The 17,702-nt window shown below is 44.2% G+C and overlaps 1 protein-coding gene across 9 annotated transcripts in view; it reads left to right on the top strand.

The window, feature by feature from the left end:
• Positions 1–343: 343 nt before the first annotated feature.
• Positions 344–17,702, top strand: part of LOC132675220 (guanylate cyclase soluble subunit alpha-2-like) — a 239,115-nt gene continuing 221,756 nt past the window's right edge. For 3 of the 9 annotated variants that reach the window (XR_014135330.1, XR_014135327.1, XR_013549990.2), the window contains exons 1-4: positions 344–459; positions 4,217–4,393; positions 5,659–5,748; positions 6,731–6,871. The gene's annotated coding sequence lies outside the window, so the exon portion shown is untranslated. The remainder of the gene's footprint in view (positions 460–4,216; positions 4,394–5,658; positions 5,749–6,730; positions 6,872–17,702) is intronic. The other 6 variants (XR_013549994.2, XR_013549992.2, XR_014135328.1 and 3 more) reach the window with 4 other exon arrangements.

The raw sequence follows: 17,702 nt of genomic DNA, 5'->3' as shown, positions 1-17,702 counted from the left end.
GTTCACGCATATGTCCCAACTCCCTCAGTGCAGGAGGACGTTTACCCATGCGCCCCGTCCCCCTTTGCGGGGTAAGGTGTTCACCATGCGCCCTGCCCCACCTCTGCCTGGAGGGTTTTACGCATGCGCCCCTCCACCCTCGGCGTAGCAGGCATCACCCATGCGCAGCACCCCTGCTCAGCGAGGGAGTAGTGATGCCACTATTAAATGCGACATTTCATGAGTGGCTCTTTTCACTTAGCAGCTACCTATTGAGGTAAGCATTAGGGTTAAGATTACCATTAGGGGTTTTGGTAAGGGTAGGCCATGCTTGTACCCCCCTCAGAGCGAGAGAATGTTCACACATGTGCCCCATCCCCCCTAGGCCCGGGAAGGTGTTCACGCATTCGCCCCGCCTCCTACGGCGCAGGAGGGTGTTCAGCCATGCGCCCACCCCCCTTGACACCGAGGAATGTTCACGTAAGCGCCCCACCCCGCTCAGCTTGGGTGAGTTTCACACCTGCGGCCAACCTCAGCTCGAGAGGGCGTTCACACATGCACCCTGCCACGCCTCTGTGCGGGAGGGTGTTCACGCATGCGCACTGCCCCCCCTTAGCCCCGGGGAGGTGGTTCACCATGCGCCCTGCCCCCATCAGCACGGAAGAATGTTCACCAAAGCGCCCCAACCCCCTTCATGGGGCGGGGGTGGGGGGAGGGTGTTCGTGCGTGCGCACTGCCCCCCTCGGCGCGGGTGAGTTTCACACGTGTACTGCCCACCCTCGGCTCAAAAGGGAGTTCACACATGCGCACTGCCCTCCGCCCCCCCCCCCCCCCCCCCAGGTGGGTTTCAAGCATGCGCCTCCGTCAGTGCCTGAGAGTTGCGTCTGGGCAACTCTTTCTGGGAGGGTTTGTATGCTTGCGCCCCATCCACCTCTGCTCGGGAGGGGGTCACCCATGTGCAGCACCACCCCTCAGCAAGGGAGTAGTGATACCACTATTAAATGTGACATTTCACGAATGGCTCCTTTCCCTTTCACAGCTGAAGAAGCACGCGTCTCTTAAGAGTTAGGGTTACCGTTGGGGTTTTCGGTAACTAGAAATGCTAGAGGTGATGTGATTGGCAAACAGGCGGGGTTTGTGTGCATTGAGTTCCTTTTCCTTTTTTTTTTTTTTTTTTTTATCTTTCCTTGATTTCCTATCTGTGTTGGGTCCACAATTGGTTTGATATTAATACTCAGGTTATTTTTATCTTATTGTTAACTATCCCTGGTTATCTGCTCTGATAGAAGCTTATGCAAGGACAAATATTTCTTGTTGCACATCCTAGCATTATTGCTTTTATTGTGAAATTCACCTGGTATTAAATTAGCAGTTAGTTGTCTATTTTTGGTATTCAGATCTTAAGATCATATAGCAATGCCTGAGCCTACCTACTAACGCTCATCACCGCATCCCTATCACCTGAGTACGGTATGCAAGTCAAAATTTTCACCCTTCTAGGACAGCCTTGATACACCTATATCGGTGATGGAGGGGGTGTGACGCTTGCACCCCTTCTGCACCCTTTCATCGGCCATGTAGGGACATCACACCTGTGCCCCTTCATGGGCCATGCAGGGGTGTGCTACCAGCACCCCTGCATGGGCCATGTAGGGGTGTGCCGTCTGTGCCCCTTCATGGGCCATGTAGGGGTGAACTGACAGTACCCCTTTATGGGACAAGTAGGCGTGAGCTGCCTGCACCCCCGTATCGGCGTCCTGTACCCTTTCATCGGTGTGGGTGTGCTGCCTGCAACCAATCATGGACATCTTACACCCCTTCATTGGAGATTTAGGGTTGTGCCGCCTGCCCCCCTTCATAAGCGACTTGCACCCCGTCATAGGCATTGTGGGGGCATGCAGCCAGCACCCCTTCATGGCTACTGTAGTATTTGTACTGTCTGTGGTTTCAGGCACCCACCTGGGGTCTCCGGACATATCCCCATGGATAACGGGGGGTTCTGTAGTCGTGTTCCTCTCTATCACATCCCCCCACATGACCCTCGTCTCCAGATAAATCTTATGGGATCAGGAACCACTTTTCCTTTCTTCTTAGTGGAAACATCTTGCCTTTGCTTAGCATGGCTGCTTTGCTCTCTCCGCTGTCTCCTGGAGGCTCCCTTACCCTTGCAGCGCTCTCCACTCACTGCTTTTGGGTGTGTGGTCTGTCTCCTGTCGCAGTTGTGCACAAATGGTAATTTGTACCTGGAGTGGCCTCAGGAAACTGCCTCAAGATGGGACTCTGGGACTGGACTGCTCTTCTCTCTGGTGGACATACAAATAACTTCCTTGTGGGCAGAAGTGGATACTGGTCGTTGGAAGCAAGAGGTGATTTCACACTTGCTCACGTTACCACCAGTGCTGGTACAGAGTGATGGAGGACAGCATGCTGGAGGATAGAGGGTGGAATCGTCACTGTGGCCATGGGGGGCAGTTACAGAGATTGTTCGGGGTCAGTTTTGGGTATCTGAGGTATACACAGGAAGTAGGAGAGATTGAAAGCAAGGGCGAAACATCAGAAAATCTGTGGCCTCATAAGGGGAGTATCTTGTGTTTTGTTGCCAAGAGAAGCAGCTCCCCCGGACCCCTGTTGGAGGGAAATAGTCTTACCCCACCCCCAGAACCCCTAGAGAAAAGGTTTCAATGGCTTCACCTAAGACAATACCGTCGTGACAGAGAGCAGTGATCTTCAGGCTCCACGTCTGCCATCCGTGTTTACTTCCTGGAAGATAACGGGATACCAGTGTACTCCCAATGGAGGTATGGGATCAGGTCCACACAGGATCAGGTGCTCATGCAGGGAGTGGCAGGGCATTACCACTTCGCACTGGTAGGAGACTGGGGATGGGAGAGGATTCAAAGAGTATTAAACCAAGGAGGGTGACATGTGATAGGCCAGACATGGTACAGAGTTCCTCCTGCAGGAAATGTGATTTCATGTGTTGCCTTGAGAACTGGGAACGGTCGTAATAATGACTCAATGGCTGCCTTCAGTCAACTAGGTTGAAATACCAGAGCTTCCCTGACTTTCTCAGGGAAGGAAGACTCCAAGGTCCGAGGGAGATGGGAATGGGGACCTGTTGTGTGCACACCTGCTCTTTTACCACAAACTTGGTGGCTTATGAGAACAAAATCGTGTTCTCTCACAGTTCTGGAGGCCAGGAACCCAAAATTCGCTTAACTGGGCTGAGACTAAGGTGTCAGCAGGGCTGTACTCCCTCTGGAGACCCCAGGGCTCCAGGGGACAGTGTATCCCTTCCCTCTGGTAGCTCCCGGTGGCCACCAACCTCCCTTGGCTTGTGCCCACATCACCCCAGTCTGTCTCCATGGACACAGTGCCTCCTCTTTTGTCAAGTCTCCCTTTGCCTCTCTAAGGATGCTCGTGATTCCATCTAGGGCTCACTCAGACAACCCAGGACTCAAGATCCTCAACTAGATCCCATTCATGGGAGTTAGATCCCAGGTATCAGGACTTGATTTCTTTGAGGGCCATTGTCCAGCCTAGTACAACGTGTCCTTCCATAGGGAGACAGCCAAACCATGCTAGCCCCGTGCGGTGGGGTGCTCACCGGTGAGCAGTGCCAGGGCATGCACTGCTGATAGACACTGCAGCAGGACCGAATCTCCAGGGAATTATGCCCAGAGGGGAGAAAGCGAATCCTGAAAGGGTCACACGCTTTTCGATTCCACTTGTGTAATACTCTCGAGGGGACAAAATCATAGAAATGGAGAGCAGATGAGGGATTGCCAGGCATCACGAAGATGACGGGGGCAAGAAGGAGGTGGGAATGTCTGCTCTAAGAGGACAACACGGGGGTCCCTGTGGAGGGCCCGATGCTCTGTTTCTCACGTGCATCGCTTTTGAAATCCCGGCCGTGATCGCGTCCTACAGGCAGAGAGAACGTAGGGCGTCTTCACGGTGTTTGCCAATCACACACAGTCCCAGCAACCCCACAGCCGCCCACCTTGCTACATCTGTCCCCACGGCTCTGGCTGGTGTCCCGTTGCCACAGTTGAGCCGTGTTCCTAAGGGAGGAAGCCATCTCGCTAACGCGGCTCCCGCACCGTTTCACTCTCTCCTGCACACCTGGGGGTTTCCTCGGGACCGGCCATCCTGTGCACCTGCGGCTGTTTCTCCCGGCCCACGGGGGGCAATCGCTTCCCATCCACCACCACCTGTTTGTCTTCCTACGTCCTAGCGTTGCACGTGCCAGCACCTGCAGATCTTCCCTCTGTCAGCTGAGCCTGAGCCGGCTTCCTCTCCCACTGGGCTCTAGTTCTCATCTCATTAATGAACGACACTCACCTCGCTGAAGCTCACGGTGAAGTCTCAACGCCCAGTTTGCGGAGTACGTGGCACCATTTTACAGACACACGTAATTACTCCCTTTGTTTAAAAATTCCTTGCTTCCTCCTCCCACCGCCCGGGCCGCTGCTCACCAGTGTCTGTGTTGGTCTGTCCTCATCTTCTTCCCACCTCCCATCAGCTTTCGCCCGTCCTCACTCTGGGGCGATCGCAGCCAGCCTCAGGCTTCTATCTACAAGCAGCTGGGGCCTCCAAGTCTTTAAGCTCTGCCCCCAGCTCTTCATGTCTCCAGACGCCTGACTCTGTCTGTGCACCACACAGGTGCTACCCTCCCCAGCCTCTGCTACCTCCCTGAAGGCTTCTCCTCTTCCCCTCCCCTTGTTTACTGGGCTGCGGCCACACCGGCCCCCTCTCTGCTCCCTGAGCATGTCAGGCACACACTCCTGCTTCAGGCCTTGCGCTGGCTTTGCCTCTCTCTGTCTGGAATGTTCTCCCATGTGCCCAGATGACATACTCCTCATTTCTGTCATATCTTTGCTCTGACGTCACCTGCTCAGTGGAGCCTCTGCTAGCTCTCTATCTAAAACAATACTGCTCCTTCTCCAACCCAAACACCTGATCTCCCTTCCCCGCATTCTTTTTCTTCCTGGCCTTGGGCATCATCTGTTTTTCTTATTTCCTTGCTGTCTGTTGCCTACTGCAGTCCCTGCCAGAATGTCAGTTCTATGGGGTCCAAATACCAAACTAGCTTTGTTTAGGGCTGTTTCCTTATGCCTCTACAACAGTGTCTAACTCCTACAAAGGCTCAGACACCACTTGCTGAGTAAGTGTTGGGATTTCGTGTTAGTTTGCTGGGTCCGTCATCACAGAGTACCACAGACTGGGTGGCTTAAGCAACAGAAATTGATTTATTTATTTTCTCACACTTTAGATCAAGGTGTGGGCAGGGTGGGTCTCCTCTCTCCGTGGCTGGTGGATGACCTCCTTCCCACTGTCTTCACGTGGTCTTCCTTCTGTGTGTGTAGGTGCCCACTCTCTTCTTATAGGACACCAGTTATTGGATTAGGGTCCACTCCCCCCTCCCCCAATGAGCTCATTCAACCTCCACTTTACCTTTCAAGATCTGGTATCCAAGTACAGTCCTATGGGTAGTTAGGACTCCAAAGTATGGACTTTGGGGGCAAATCCATTCCATAACAGCTTTCTGTCTGTAGTACCTAGTCACTACTCACATGGGTTTTTTTTCTGTATGCCCTTGCCTCCATTATTTGCCCACACAGTGCTAATCCCAGTTTGCCCTTAGTCCAAGTTATAACTGTTTATTTATTTGTATAGGCTTGCATCTTCCCTCTACCTCTGTACTCCAAGTTCCTGGCTGGCACTGGAATTACATCCTTAGGATGCACATCATAACTTCCAGGTGAGGTAAGTATGCTTACTCTCGTTTCGAAAATCTACAATCTGTATGATTACTCTCATTTCGAAAATCTACAATCTGAGGCTCAAAAGAGAGTAGGTCATGTTTCTGAGATCACAGTACTAGTAAGTGCTATTCTTTTGATAACTTTGTTCTCATGGGCTCCAAAGCTCCCTTTCTTTCATCTACCACACTGTCTCCAAGATGAATGGGGAAAAGCCATACTTCAGTCTGATATATTATAAGCAATTGTAACTGTAAAGCTGGTGTCACTTTTCAGGAAATAGGATTACATTGAGGATCTGAGTAATTATATCCACAGGTGGAATTTGAATTTCATATCCTTTTTTTTTCTACTGCTGCAATTTCTGTTATCCTTAAGGATTATCTAAATGTATTCTTCCCTTGGCAAAATTTAGCCACTAAGAATACTAAGAGAGTTTGTTTCCTTTGTAAGAGATCAGAATTATACAATGAATTCATAAATGTCAAGGCAAGAGCCATTATTTTATCCTAAAATATAGAGGAAAAGGTCATTGCCTTTGTTGTAAGACTTTACCATGTGTTCTTGATAACATGCCTGAGCTCTCTTGGTGAAAAACCGTTGTAGACTTTGAAAGTCAGTTATTTATAGTTAGGAGAGTATCGTTCTCTCTTTGGGTGCAGCTGATTGTTTATTTTTTTTTCCCAATATATGAAGTTTATTGTCAAATTGGTTTCCATACAACACCCAGTGCTCATCCCAAAAGGTGCCCTCCTCAATACCCATCACCCACCCTCCCCTCCCTCCCACCCCCCATCAACTCTCAGTTTGTTCTCAGTTTTTAAGAGTCTCTTAGGCTTTGGCTCTCTTCCACTCTAACCTCTTTTTTTTTGTTTAAAATAGAACTTAGGATTTTTCTCCATAGATTCATATTTTAGACTGAGCTTTGCTTTAAAAAGTATGTTATGTTTGTATTCATGCAAGTTGTGCAATCATTAAATTCACAGGAAAGCAGCTGTTAATAGCTGTCATTTGGACATGTAGATGGAAATGGTTATGGTATGACTCCTTACCCCTGTTGAGCTCCGGTTTCCTTTGGCATTTCCAAACCACTGCCCTGAGCTTATGGATGTTGGTCAAGTGGCCAGGTAATGGTTGTTTTAAATTGGCATCAGGGGTGTAGAGATGGCTCTTAAGTTGTGTATGAGGAAGCTCTTGGTTCTCTGCTTCTATGTTTGTGTAGCTCCTAAAAATAGAAGGCTAAAGCATCTTATCTCAATAAACTTTTTTCAAAGTAAATGCACCTTGTGAATGAGCTAAAGGCTTAGATAATAATCAATACTTTTGGAGTCTGATATTAATTTGTGAATTTAAAATAGGTCTAGGGGCATCTGGGTGGCTCAGTTGGTTAAGTGTGTGACTTCAGCTCAGGTCATGATCTCACTGATGGTGACTTCGAGCCCCACGTCGGGCTCTGTGCTGACAGCTGGGAGCTTGGAGCCTGCTTCAGATTCTGTGTTTCCCTCTCTCTGCCCCTCCCCTGCTCATGCTCTGTATGTCTGTCTTTCTCTCAAATATAAAATAAATCATAAAAAAATTAAAAGTCTGGAATAAATCTGTAGACAGTAACATACTTATAATGACTGGTGATTAAAACAAAGAAATAGCCTGAATCTCCAAGGATAAATTCCTGTTGTTTCCCTAGGAACCCATCATATATCAGGTTGATCATTAAGCTGAATGAAAGCATTAATCTTTTAGTAACTTGGAAGAGATAAGCATACTATCTTAGCTAGAAGGTTTAGAATATATCATTTTTATAGATCGATTTTCTTTAGTGATCAAATAATTAGTTTGAGGTCTCTTTTATTTGGGTATTCAGGATTAAGACAAGTAATCTGAGGCAAATGAATTAAGACCATTTTAGAGCTGAGCTGGACTAAAAAAGCCAGATCATGGAGTCATGATAAAGATAGTTTGAACATTCCATTTCATCAATAAAAAAAGGTACAGCTCTGGGGCACCTGGGTGGCTCAGTCAGTTAAGCGTCTGACTTTGGCTCAGGTCATGATCTTGCAGTCTGTGAGTTCGAGCGTCGTGTCGGGCTCTGTGTTGACAATTCAGAGCCTGGAGCCTGTTTCAGATTCTGTGTCTCCCTCTCTCTCTGCTCCTCCCCCACTCATGCTCTGTCTCTCTCTCTCTTCAAAAATAAATAAAAACATTAAAAAAATTAAAAAAAAGTACAGCTCCTGGATGACAATCATCATGTTGGAGGAAAGTTTCTGGGGTTCCCTCTGCAAATGGTACATGATTTTGAGTCAAGGGTACAGCCTCACTGACTTTACTTTCACTGAAATGATAGTTCAGATATCAACAATGTTGTCTGTTGGAATTTTCTTTTGCAAAACTGATGCCTTTCACTTTTCGGCAGGATTAATTTACGAAAGAGAAAAAAAATGTTTCCCTCTCTCTGAACCATAATCACATTTGTGTTTAGAGTTACTAAAAATAGTATTTCTGGGGCGCCTGGGTGGCTCAGTCGGTTAAGTGGCTGACTTCAGCTCAGGTCATGATCTCGCGGTCCGTGAGTTCGAGCCCCGCGTCGGGCTCTGTGCTGACAGCTCAGAGCCTGGAGCCTGTTTCAGATTCTGTGTCTCCCTCTCTCTGACCCTCCCCCATTCATGCTCTGTCTGTCTCTGTCTCAAAAATAAATAAACGTTAAAAAAAATAAAAAAATAGTATTTCTAAAAGCGGTTAATAAATGAGAAGTCAACATAAATTTGCTTGTGAAATTATCAAATAGAAAACTGTTCCCAAAGCAGTTTTTTACATTTTATAGGAAAACTAATCTTTTATGTCCTTAGTGTCCTTAGTTATATCCTATTCACTTTTGTTTCATGCTATGTGTGTGTGTGAGAGAGAGTGTAAGTGAAATGTGTAGTATTTGGTCATTCAAAAAGCTTCGCTAATTTAGGCAAAGTCAGCCAGAAACACATGCAATACATTATGTCCAACGTAATCATGCAGATTTTCCATCATGAGAAATAGTTGGTTTATCTCAGATGAATTTTTGTTTTGTTTTGTTTTGTTTTGTTTTTAACAAGCCAAGTCATAGGAGAATATCTTCTTTCTGCTAACCTTGAGGCAGGGCAAGAGCAGATTTGGGTCAGAGTACACGGTCCGTATTGATGAGAAACTAGGAAAACTAAGAAAGCCACTTACTTAGAAAGCTTAGTGGGGACTCATGAGTGACTCGGATTTTTCAACAGTATTCCATTAGGAAATCTTTTAATTACTGGGTTAGTTGTTGTTTAATTTTTACTTAATTTAGTTTTTTAATTTACATCCAAGTTAGTTAGCATATAGTGCAACAATGAATTCAGGGGTAGATTCCTTAATGCCCCTTACTCATTTAGCACATCACGCCTCCCACAATCCCTCCAGTAACCCTTTGTTTGTTCTCCACTTTTAAGAGTTTCTTATGGTTTTGTCCCCCTCCCTGTTTTTATATTATTTTTGCTTCCCTTCCCTTATGTTCATCTGTTTGGTATCTTGAAGTCCTCATATAAGTGAAGTTCTATGACATTTGTCTTTCTCTGACTAATTTTGCTTAGCATAATACCCTCTAGTTCCATCCACATACTTGCAAATGACAAGATTTAATTCTTTTTGATTGCCAAGTAATACTTCATTGTGTGTATATGTGTGTGTGTGTGTATACGTGTATATATGTGTACACATATACATACATATATATACATGTGTACACACCACATCTTCTTTATCCATTGAAGCATTGGTGGACATTTGGCTTTTTCCATACTTTAGCTATTGTTTAGCTATTTTCCATACTTTATAGCTATTGCTATACACATTGGGGTGCGTGCGACCCTTTGAAACAGCATACCTATATCCCTTGGATAAATACCTAGTAGTGCATTCTCTGGGTCGTAGGTAGTCCTATTTTTAATTTTTTGAGGAACCTTCATACTGTTTTCCAGAGTGGCTGCACCAACTTGCATTCCCACTAACAATGCAAAAGAGATCCTCTTTCTCCGCATCCTCGCCAACATCTGTTTTTGCCTGAATTGTTAATGTTAGCCATTCTGACAGGTGTGAGGTGGTATCTCATTGTGGTTTTGATTTGTATTGCCCTGATGATGAGTGATGTGGAGCATTTTTTCATGTGTCAGTTGGCCATCTGGATGTCTTCTTTGGGGAAGTTTCTGTTCATGTCTTTTGCCCATTTCTTCACTGGATTATTTGTTTTTTGGGTGTTGAGTTTGATAAGTTCTTTAGAGATTTGGGATACAAACCCTTTATCTGATATGTCATTTGCAAATATCTTCTTCCATTCTTTCAGTTGCCTTTTAGTTTTGTTGATTGTTTCCTTCGCTGTGCAGAATCTTTTTATTTTGATGAGGTCCCAGTAGTTCATTTTTGCTTTTGTTTTCCTTGCCTCCAGAGATGGGGTATTTAGATGGTGGACCATGAAGACTTTGAGTTCTGAAAGGTGCCTTTGTGTTAAGTCCGTCGATGCTCTGGAATGAGGGTCTGTAGTTCAGGTGAGGGCAGAGGCAATGATAGCCATTGGATTGCCAGTCCTCTTGTTCCTCCTTCCATGACCAGTCCTTGCTGAACATCCCCATCTCCCTTACCACATCCCATTCTGTGCCCCTGTTACTCTCTCTGAGCCTCTTAAGGGACAGATGCCTTCCCTCCAAGCTTCTCCTTTCTTCCTTCTTGTTTATACACTGCTCCCAGATTAACCTTCTGGAAACTCAGCTTTATAGGACTCCCCACGTTAGTGGCCCTGGAGCACAAGTATAACTATTAAAAAAAAACCTTTATATAATGATAAAGTCCTACTTTCCATCTTCCCCCATCCAAATCCTGCAATTCACAATTGTCTAAGCAGCAGGGGAGGCAAGAAAGAATGTCTTTTCCCTTTATTTCCAGTGCAATCCATTTTTTCCCATTTATACATAAAAACCTATATTGCTATATATTAGGACATTCTAGCCAGTAGAATGTTACTGAGGTCGTATATAATATATATTCATTTTGTTGGAGATGCGTACATATGTTTCTGTGCATCACAGTTCAGTGTAACTTCTCCACAAAGAAAGAAAACATAACCCACCATCCTTAATGCTATTTTAACAAAATGTTTTAAATTGTATTTCTTCCAGTTAATGGTGTAGAAAGAAAAACGGGGAAAGTACATGCATTTTCCTAGAATGAGCCATCAGACGTCTAAATAAATGGACTGAATGAGTTTGTTTGAATGTTCCCATTCACATAGGATTACACATTCAAATAAAGCTGTGTACATTTATTTGAATATGTAATCAAGGAGCTGAGCAGAAGTGGCACCTGCTTCCAAGTGTAACATCCCTGGTTTACACATGTGGGTACCTCAGTGTGTTGTTAAAAAGCAGAAAATAGTTCTTTCTATATGCATTTTGTGCAAATTTCACAGCTCTTGGTATTGTTTATCAGCTTTGTTGTTTCTTTTTTTTTTAAATTTTTTTTTAACGTTTATTTTTATTTTTGGGACAGAGAGAGACAGAGCATGAACGGGGGAGGGTCAGAGAGAGGAAGACACAGAATCTGAAACAGGCTCCAGGCTCTGAGCTGTCAGCACAGAGCCCGACGCGGGGCTTGAGCTCACGGACCGTGAGATCATGACCTAAGGTGAAGTCGGCCGCTCAACCAACTGAGCCACCCAGGTGCCCCAGCTTTGTTGTCTCTTATGCACAAGGCACCTGTCCATATCAGCAGTAATGGTGCTACCCAGAGGAAGGCTGTATTTAAGTTTCTCAAGTTTCCTGACCCTTTGAGAAAATTTGGGTTCACCCACTCCTTCCTTTTTCATTCAACAAGTATTTGATGGTTGCTGGGTTACAAAGGTATCTGAGTGAACCATCTAGGCATTTTACAGCGCCTGTTCCTACAGGTCTCAGTACTGTTCGTTGGGATGAACCTGTCGTGGTCCATGACTGAAAGCCTTTTGGGCCATTGATGTTTGTAGGCTCCCACATGGTTCTTAAGGAGTGGATGTGGAGGTGGACAAATGATCGTGCTGTCATGTGCATGATGTGGCACAAGAGTACAAATGAGGACCCATGTGTGTAAATATTTAAAAATTGATTAACCAAACTAAGTGTTTTAAATGCTGTCTACCCTATTTCTATCTTCATGATGGCTGGAAGGCCAAGTTTGAGCTGAGAACGCTTGGCTTCCTCGGAGATCTGTGCTGGAATGTGGCAGCAATGGGGAGTTAGCCCATAGCCCCTGGCCAAGGCCTGTAGCTTGCTCCATTCTCTGCATGCCCTTGGTTATGTCATGCACCGCATGGAGGTTTGCATTCCCAGAGGCGGACCCTGTGGCCCACACATCCAAGCTCTGTCCATGCTGCATAAATAGCTGTGCCAGACCTCCTGAGGAGAACTGAGCAGGCCCTGGAAGCAGACTGGAGACACTTGGGAGGGAAATTGTGGGGTCCCACGTAACTGGCAAGGGGCCTAGAAGAGGGCATGTGTGAGCTCTGGCCTTGCTAATGGAATCACTAAGTAGTTCTCCTGACTGGAGGCACACTGCTGGACAGCTTGTGAGCATCATACCTTTCCCTTGCTTCTTAATCATGTGAGTATTCATGTCTTTCCTTTGGGTGACTCTCTGATCCTTCTTCGCTTTTTTTTTTGCACCACCATACCATGTGGAAGCATGAGAAAGAGGAGGCCACGCAGACAAAGATGACTCTAACCTTCCTTTCTCCTTGTACCCAACTTCATCTCCATTATGGTGGCACAGACCTCACGGGAGTGAACCATGCTAGGAGGGCAGCGGTAGTGTTGGCCTGAGTGCTGTCTGTGGGTTTTACATTAGAACAGAGCTCTTTAGGGATTCAGGAATTTTGATGATTTCTGCCTAATCTGTTGCATTAATTCTGAACAAAGTGTGGGGAGGGGAGAGAGACAGCAGTAGATGGAAAGATACTGCTGGAGAAGTACAACAACTGAGGGGTTTTGGGGATTAAAAAAGAGGTATTTTCATGTGTATGTTGTTATATTGTTTAAAAATATATGAGTTATTATTAAGAAAGAAAAATAGTTGACCAAGACATTGTATTGAATAACTGAATGCTAGTAAGAAATGCATATACCATGTGATTCAAAGCTATGTAAATGCATCTGCATAAAAACTTGTATGAGTAGATCTTGCATTAGCAAGATGATGATGATGATGATGTTGATTATGGTAGTGGTGATGATGATGATGGTGATGTTGATGATGGTGTTGGTGGTAATGATGATGATCATTAGCATTTATTGGATGCTGTTTGTGCCAAGCACTTTATAAGGGTATACATTAACTCATTTAATCTTTACAAAGCCCTCAAGGCAGATACAATTAGTGACCCCATTTTGCCAATGAAAAATAAGGCATAGAGCTGTCCAGCAATTTGGACAAGTAATACAGATTGTATTTTGGATGTGACTTCAGAGACTGTATGTCTAACCACTGCACATAAGAGACTGAAGTGTCATTGTCACTGAATTAGAGTGTCCTTTTTTATTTTATTTTGGTCTATTTTTATTTTTACCTGTTACAGAAATAAAAGAATGGTAACCTACTTAATAAACATACTTAGCAATTTTCTAGCATACCCATAATAGCATATTTTTTTTCTCCAACAAGTATGGGGAAAAAAATGGTGACTCATCCGTTCCTCTCCCACCTCTGTGACTCCTTGTGATGCTAGTTTTGTCTCTTCTGGGTCTCTGTTTAGTCCTTGACCCTTACTAGATCTTGGGCTGCATCAGTGATTGAGACCCCTGTGCTCTTCCTAGTGGTTACAGTATATGATCAGACTAATTACTGAACAAAACAGTTTGATTAAAGACAGTGTCTATTTACAAATCAAAACCACACTCAGATATCACCTCACGCCAGTCAGAGTGGCCAAAATGAACAAATCAGGAGACTATAGATGCTGGAGAGGATGTGGAGAAACGGGAACCCTCTTGCACTGTTGGTGGGAATGCAAATTGGTGCAGCCGCTCTGGAAAGCAGTGTGGACGTTCCTCAGAAAATTAAAAATAGACCTACCCTATGACCCAGCAATAGCACTGCTAGGAATTTACCCAAGGGATACAGGAGTGCTGATGCATAGGGGCACTTGTACCCCAGTGTTTATAGCAGCACTCTCAACAATAGCCAAATTATGGAAAGAGCCTAAATGTCCATCAACTGATGAATGGATAAAGAAATTGTGGTTTATATCCACAATGGAATACTACGTGGCAATGAGAAAGAATGAAATATGGCCTTTTGTAGCAACGTGGATGGAACTGGAGAGTGTGATGCTAAGTGAAATAAGCCATACAGAGAAAGATACCATATGGTTTCACTCTTATGTGGATCCTGAGAAACTTAACAGAAACCCATGGGGAAGGGGAAGGAAAAAAAAAAAAAAGAGGTTAGAGTGGGAGAGAGCCAAAGCATAAGAGACTGTTAAAAACTGAGAACAAACTGAGGGTTGATGGGGGGTGGGAGGGAGGGCAGGGTGGGTGATGGGTATTGAGGAGGGCACCTTTTGGGATGAGCACTGGGTGTTGTATGGAAACCAATTTGACAATAAATTTCATATAGGAAAAAAAAAAAAAAAAGACAGTGTCTATTTGAGGGAAAATTAGAATCCGGGACTGAAATCCTGACACAATGGGAAGAAAATGGATTGTCTCATGCAAAAGCATGGCCTTGCTTATTTGGTGCACTATGCGAAGAAACTGCCTGACAAACAGTTTTGATGTTTGTTCTTCACTGAAGCAGATGACAACAATTCTGAAGGTCTAGTCCTTCCTGTAATTCTCTTTAATCTTCCTGAAATAGAGCTTTTGCTGTGTCATTCTGGAGCTCAAAGTACTTCAATAGGTCACTCTTGTTTCTGGGATTAATTGCAGATACTTGCAACTCTCAGCAAAATATTCCTCAAACTCCTTTGTCATGGGAGTTTTCCTACTTCCTTTTGTTGCTTTTATACGTCAACCAATGAAACTTGTTTCTTCTTATTCATTATGTTCCCATTATTTCCTCCCCTTGGAGTACCTCTCTTAGTTCCATACTTAATTACCTTTATATGTCCAAATCTTACTTCACTTTCAAGGTCCAGCTCAAGTCAGTCATATCCTCATGAAATGTTCCTAAATCCCAGATAGAAATAAATTCTCCCTTCTCTGAATTCTCAGGACATGCACTTATTTCTTTTATTACAAAAGACATTCTCAACCTTGCTAATCATCAGGTCACTGGCATCTCCATATTGACCTCTTGATACAGGACATATATTTAAATCATCTTCCTGTTTGTTGTGGCACTCAGCATAGCACCTTGTGGTGCTGAAGTATGTACCACATTGGAGACAACAGATGTGGTCAGATCATATCTGAAACAGATTTAAGTCCTCTTGATACCTCCTTAATAATAAACACATCACAGTGGAGGCTCTAGCAACATCTAGAAACTGTAGAACCAAGGCATTCACTCCTGCAGCTGGGAATGTTAACTCTCAGTGCTGGCTCATAGCTGAGCCCCTTCTGAGAAATGACTTCACCCAAGGTATGGACCTTACCTGGAGACACCTGGCATGCAATGATTGGTTGAGGTGGAGTTCAAAGACCCTGCCCCCTCACCTCACTTTGGAGACATCTCTGAAGGGCCATCCCTGCTTTGAAGCACCCCATGGGACTCAATGAGGTCTGTTGCAACTGATTTACAGTTCAGCTTCTCTCTGTCCAGTACTCATGGATGTGGTTCCTGAGAGAATTCTTCAGTAAATTTCTTTTATGCAAATGTCCAATTTCCAGCTCTAAGTCTGTTTCCTGGAGAACCAAATCTAAGAAACATGTTTCTTCACTGGATTATTTTCTAGAGCTCTTGGACTCTGGCATCATATAGATCTGGCTTTGGAGCACGTTTGAATCCTGGCTTTATCACTTAAAGATACATGAACTTGGAATGTTACATTCTTGTATTGGTTAGGATCAGCTTTACCTACGTATGATGAAAACACAAAAGCAGTTCTGGCTAAATGATATTTAAAAAATCTTTCTCATACAGGAGAAGATCAGGGGTGTGGAATAGAATCCTCATGATGTGCATAAGAACCATTTCTGTGATTCTCCACTCTGTGGTGTGATCCTTGTCTTCATGATCCAAAAATGGCTGCTGGAGTTCCGGCCATTACATGAATTAACAGAATGGAGGAAGCAGAGAATGACACACCCCCTCCCATTTAAGGAGACTTTCTAGAAGTTTTATACGACACCTTGGTGTATATCATCAGCTCAAACGTATCTCATGGCCATCCCTAAAACTGAAAATGTATCTGAAAAATGTAATCTTTTAGCCATATGCATGGTAAAAGTTTTGTTTTCTATAGAATGCTTTGTTACAAGGATTATAAATAAATATATATTGTCCAGATAGATAATGGTCAATAAATGCTTCAAAATCCCTTCTTTTATACCATAGATATTTTTTGTATTATAAGAAACTTGATATTTTAATAAGGTAGCATTATAGATAAGTCAGGAGTAGGAGAAGCTAAATATGAATGAGTACTATTTGTTAAAACCTAACGGAGGTTGAGTGACCTTGAGATCACTGAGCCTTCCCTTCCTATGATGTTGTTGTAATGGGATGGTGATATGATTAACAGAAAGATGCTAATACATATTGGTAAAGAAAACAAGTTCCTTTAATACAGGAAAAGGATATAACTAAGAATGTGCAGATAGATACTACTTAGAGTAGGAGAGACAGAAGCAGTTAGAACCAGGGTAGCAACTGTCCCTGGTTTTCAGGCCTCACCAAAGTGTTGCCATCATTTGGGACAGGAATCCTGTGTGGTCCCTTGAGTAGCGCCCTCTACCTTTCTTTGAGCTTTTGGTTTGTCTGTGGACTCCTGCCATCTCTGGACTATTCTGTAGATTTCCAGCCATTTTCCTGCTTGCCAACAAGATGCAACCTCAGCATATTCTCAGAGTACTTACTCAGAGGGCTGTCAAAGGTCAGTTTTCCAGGACCAAATTTCTGGGTGTACCTGTCCCCAGCGTTTCCTCTCTCTAGCTCCCTAGACCAGCTGGGAGTTTTGGCAAGCTGAGCTGGGAAGATTAGATACGAGAGTGCCTGGCACTCGTCTATAGCCTTCTACTCTGATGTTCTGACCTTGGCTGCCATCTGCCCCCATTTAACATCAGGCAGAAAAATTGTAGCTTCTGTTCTTTTGCTCTAGACAGAAGTTTAATTGTTAGGCAGGGTTGACATACAGTTCATTACATACATTCTTCTGTAAATTGTGGTGAATTTTATGGCTGTTAATGAGCAGTATGTTCATCCTACGGTCACTGTTTCCGAAATCAGTGTACTACATCTCCGCATTCTTTTGATCAAAGCGAATTTGTGGCTCTTTATATCTGCAGAATCTGGACCTGTTTTACCACACCCAGGCTCATCTGTGTTAGTGTTGTCTCTGTTACCTTTTAAGTTATTTTTTGGATAAGGCTTATTTTCATCTTGGGGCTGTTTGTAATTCTTCCAAGATAAAATATAGATGCAGTGATGAAAGATCATCTTGAGCACTGACCTCTACTCAGGACAAAAAGCTTCATTATGGGGTAGCTTTAGGTCTTTATGGAAAACAACACAACTGGCTTGGCTTTTGTACAAGAATCAGTGGGGAGTATGGAAAAATCATTTGGCTTTGTCACTGGGCAGCCCTGGTCTGAGTCTTTTCTTCGCCACCTTTTAGCTTTATGATCATCGGCACATAAATTAATCTCTCTACATGTACTTCTTAGTATTCATAGTATTTCTGTAAGCATTTAATGAGATTTATAAAGCCCAGTTGCATAGTGTCTGATATAGTAACCAATACTGAAGATGAAGTTTTATAATAGTATTACTCATTAC

This window comes from Panthera onca, chromosome D1, assembly GCF_046562875.1.
Source record: "Panthera onca isolate mPanOnc1 chromosome D1, mPanOnc1 haplotype 2, whole genome shotgun sequence".
Classification (NCBI taxonomy): domain Eukaryota; kingdom Metazoa; phylum Chordata; class Mammalia; order Carnivora; family Felidae; genus Panthera; species Panthera onca.
Note: the sequence above shows the minus strand (reverse complement) of the source record. Positions and strands in the feature narration are given on the sequence as shown.